At 36.6% G+C, this 4,965-nt stretch overlaps 1 pseudogene; it reads left to right on the plus strand.

Moving 5' to 3' along the window:
- The first annotated feature begins 1,676 nt into the window (after nucleotides 1-1,676).
- On the plus strand, nucleotides 1,677-2,601 carry LOC117095423 (annotated as a pseudogene).
- The last annotated feature ends 2,364 nt before the right edge of the window (nucleotides 2,602-4,965 follow it).

Consider the following 4,965-nt stretch of genomic DNA (forward strand, 5'->3'; position numbering starts at 1 on the left):
TTTCATCTTTCTCTTAATAATTGATAGAACAATTGATAAAAAATTAGCAACAATATAGAAGACTCAACAACACTATCAATCAAAAGAATGAAATCAACATTTATAGAGCACTCCACTCAACAATAGCAGAATAGGTACTCTTTCTAAGTACCCTTGGAACAGCCATCAAAATAGATTATACTCTGGGTCATGAAACAAACCTCAACACATTTAAAACAACTGAAATCTTGCAAAGTGTGTTCTCCAATTACTATGAAATCAATCTAGAAATCAATAGCATAAAGATAACATAAAAATCTCCAAGCCCATGGAAACTAAACAACACAATTATTCTAAATAATCCATGGATCAAAATCAAAGTCTCAAGAGTAATAAATAATATGTTGAACTGAATGAAAATAAAATTATATCATACCATAATTTGTGGGATACAGAGAAATCATTGTTGAGAGGGAAATTTATATTACTACATCCGAATATTAGAAAAGAGGAAAAGTCTCAAATCAATAATATAAGCTTCCACCTCAAGAACCTAAAAAAGAAGAGCAAACTTAAAACCAAAGCAGGCAAAAAGAAGGAAATAAAAAAATAAAAATGATAAGAATAGAAATCAATGAAATAGAAACAGAAAATAGAAAAAACAATAAAACAAAGACTTGGTTCTTTGAAAAGATCAATAAAATGGATAAATCTGTAGCAAGAAAAAAAATGACACATTACCAATATCAGGAGATATCACTACAAATCCTGAAGGCATTCGGAGGATAATAAGAGAGTACTATGAACAACTCTACCCGCATAAATTTTACAAGAAGATGAAGTGACTCGCATTCTTGAAAAATACAAACTATCATGACTCATCCAGGGTGAAATAGGTAATTTCAGTAGGCCTATGGCTGTTAAGAAAATGGAATTCATGGCCGGGCGCGGTGGCTCAAGCACTTTGGGAGGCCGAGACGGGTGGATCACGAGGTCAGGAGATCGAGACCATCCTGGCTAACACGGTGAAACCCCGTCTCTACTAAAAAAAAAAAATACAAAAAACTAGCCGGGCGAGGTGGCGGGCGCCTGTAGTCCCAGCTACTCGGGGAGGCTGAGACAGGAGAATGGCGTAAATCGGGAGGTGGAGCTTGCAGTGAGCTGAGATCCGGCCACTGCACTCCAGCCTGGGCGACAGAGAGAGACTCCGTCTCAACAACAACAAAAAAAAGAAAATGGAATTCATAATTTTAAAACTCCCATAAAAAACTCTTGGCCTATATGTTTTCACTAGAGAATTCTACCAAATATTTAAAGAAAAATTAGTACCAATTTTACATAATCTCTCTGAGAAGACAGAATAGGGACCGCTTTCCAATTTATTTTATGAGGCTGATATTACTTTGATACCAAAACCAAAGACAATACAAAAAAAGTATAGACTCTTGCGAATGTGGGTACAAAAATCCTTAACAAAGTATTAGAAAATAGAATTTAGAAAAACATACAAAGAATTATACCTTTGTATAATACAACATGATCAAATGACCTTTGTTCCAGCAATGCAAGATTGGTTCAATATTCAAAAAGCAATCAATGTAATCCACCATTTTACAAGCTAAATAAGAAAAATACCTTAACAAGAGATACAGAGAATCATTTGAGAAAATTCAACACCCATTTATGATAAAACTTATAGAAAAGTAGAAATAGAGGAAATTTCCTCAACTTAATAAAAAACATTTATTTTTAAGTCCCTAGAGTTAAAATTATGCTTAGTTGTGAAAGACTTGCCTTTTGGCTCTCTGACCAGCACCATGGCAGTTGGCAAAAACAAGCGCCTTACGAAAGGGGGCAAAAAGGGAGCCAAGAAGAAAGTGGTTGATCCATTTTTTAAGAAATATTGGTATGATGTGAAAGCACCTGCTACGTTCAGTATAAGAAATATTGGAAAGACACTCATCACCAGGACCCAAGGAACCAAAATTGCATCTGATGGTCTCAAGGGTCATGTGTTTTAAGTGAGTCTTGCTGATGTGCAGAATGATTAAGTTGTATTTAGAAAATTCAAGCTGATTACTGAAGATGTTCAGGGTAAAAACTGCCTGATTAACTTCCATGCCACGGATCTTACCCGTGACAAGATGTGTTCCATGGTCAAAAAATGGCAGACAATGATTGAAGCTCATGTTGATGTCAAGACTACCGATGGTTACTTGCTTCATCTGTTCTGTGTTGGTTTTACTGAAAAATGCAACAATCAGATACATAAGACCTCTTATGCTCAGCACCAGCAGGTCCGCCAAATCCGGAAGATGATGATGGAAGTCATGACCCGAGAGGTGCAGACAAATGACTTGAAAGAAGTGGTCAATAAATTGATTCCAGATAGCATTGGGAAAGACACAGAAAAGGCTTGCCAATCTGTTTATCCTCTCCGTGAAGTCTTCGTTAGGAAAGTAAAAATGCTGAAGAAGCCCAAGTTTGAACTGGGAAAGCTCATGGAGCTTCATGGTGAAGGCAGTAGTTCTGGAAAAGCCACTGGGGATGAGACAGGTGCTAAAGTTGAACGAGCCGATGGATATGAACCACCAGCCCAATAATCTGTTTAAAGTTCAGACTTCAAATAGTGGCAAAATAAAAAGTGCTATTTGTGGAAAAAAAAAAAAAAAAAAAAAAGACTTAATGCCTGCTCTCTAAAACTGGGGCTATAATAAGGATGTCAACTCTTGCCACTTTTATTCCAGGTAGTGCTGAAAGTTCTAGTTATTGCAATGAGACAAGAAAAGGAAAAGACATACAAATTAGAAAGGAACAAATAAAACTATTCCTGTTTGCAGATGACATAATTGTCTATGCAGAAAATTTCAAGAAATATACAAACAAAATAGATCAAAACTGTTTTGTTTGTAACTAATAAGTGAGTTCAGCGAGGTCACTGAGTACAGATCAACACAAACAAATCAACTACATTTCTATATATTAGCAATAAGCATGTTGAAATGGAAATTTAAAATACAATACCATTTACATTCACTCAAAAAACAAAAATGCTTGGATATAAATCTAAGAAAACATGTATATTACTTATATCCTAAAGACTACACAATGATAATGAAAGTTTAGAAAGTTCCATATAAAGAGAGAGACATACTATGTTCATGGATTGGAAGATTCATCATAGTAAAAGAGTCAATTCTCCCTAAATTGATATACAGGTTTTTTGCAATTCCTATAAAATCCTAGCAAGGATTTTTTTTGTGTATGCAGACAAAATTATTCTAAAATTTAGCTGGAAGGGCAAAGGAACTAGAATGACTAAGACAATCTTGGAAAAGAAAATAAAGCTGGAGAATCAGTCTACCTAATTTCAAGACTTATTTTATAAGAATTCTACAGATTTCAAGGCTGTGTAGTATTGGTAGAGGGGCAGACATATTCGTCAATGGGACAGAATAAAGAACTCAAAAACAGACCCAATATGGTCATCTGATACTTGAGAAACATGCAAAGGTAATTCAATGGAAGAAGAATAGCCACTTCAATAAGCAGTGCTGGAACAATGGACACAAAATGAACTTTGACCTATGTCTTACACCTTATGCAAAAATTAATTCAAAATTAATTATGGGCTCACATGTAAAACATAAAACCATAAAACTTTTGTTTAAAAAACAGGATAGGCCTGGTGTGGTGGCTCATGCCTGTAATCCTAGTACTTTGGGAGGCCAAGTGGGTGGATCACCAGGTCAGGAATTCAAGACTAGCTTGGCCAAGATGTTGAAACCCCCACTCTACTAAAACCTACAAAAATTAGCCAGACATGGTGGCAGGCGCCTGTAATCCCAGCTACTAGGGGGGCTGAACCAGGAGAATTGCTTGAACCTAGGTGGCAGAGTTTGCAGTAAGCTGAGATCACACCACCGCACTCCAGTGGGGACAACAGAGTGAGACTCTATCTCAAAAAACAACAAAAAACAAACAAACAAAAAGGATATTGGGAAGTTGAGGTGGGTGGATCACCTGAGGTCAGGAGTTTGAGATCAGCCTGGCCAACATGGTGAAACCCTGTCTCTACCTAAAAAAATAATAATAATAAAATAAAATAAATTAGTTGGGCGTGGTGGTGCGAGCCTGTAATCCCAGCTAATTGGGAGGCTGAGGCAGGAGAATCGCTCGAACCCGGGAGGTGGAGGTTGCAGGGAGCTGAGATTGCACCACTGCACTCCAGCCTGGGTGATGGAGCGAGATTCTGCCTCAAAAAAACTCACAAAAAAACAGGATAGTTTTTCTGGGTCTAGGGCTAGGTAAAATACTCTTAGACTTGACACCAAAAACTTAATTCATAAAATGAAAAAATAAATTGTGCTTTAAAATTAAAAACATCTGTTCTGTGACTGTTAATAAGAGAAAAAAAACAAGTTACGGAGTGAAAGAAAATATTTATAAGCCACACATCTGACAGAGGGCTGGTATGCAGAATGTGTAAAAAAAACTCTCAAAACTCAACAAGGGAATGACCTGATTAGAAAATGGACAAAAGACATAAAAAAAATTTCACCAGAGAAGATATACAGATAGCAAAGAAGCCCATCAAAGGTGTTCAACTTCATTAGCCATTAAGGGATGCAAAGTAAAACCACGTGAAATAGCACTACTCACTGTCAGAATAGCTGAAATAAAAACTGGTGTCAACACCAAATTCTGATGAGAATGCAGAGAAAATGGAGCATTCATATATTGCTGGTGAGAATGTAAAATGGTACAGCCACTCTGGATACAAGCTGGCCATTCCTAAAAAACTAAACATGAAACCACCACCATACAACCTAGCAATTCACTCCTGTGCATTTATCCCAGAGAAATGAAGACCTATGTTCCCATAAATCCTGCAAATGAATGATTAGAGTAGCTTTATTTGTAATTGCCCTCAAAGTGAATAGAATCTGGCTGTCCTTCAGTGGCTGAACGGTTAAACAAATGTGG

The sequence above is a fragment of the Trachypithecus francoisi genome, unplaced genomic scaffold, assembly GCF_009764315.1.
Source record: "Trachypithecus francoisi isolate TF-2019V2 unplaced genomic scaffold, Tfra_2.0 Lachesis_group13, whole genome shotgun sequence".
In the NCBI taxonomy this organism is placed as follows: Eukaryota; Metazoa; Chordata; class Mammalia; order Primates; family Cercopithecidae; genus Trachypithecus; species Trachypithecus francoisi.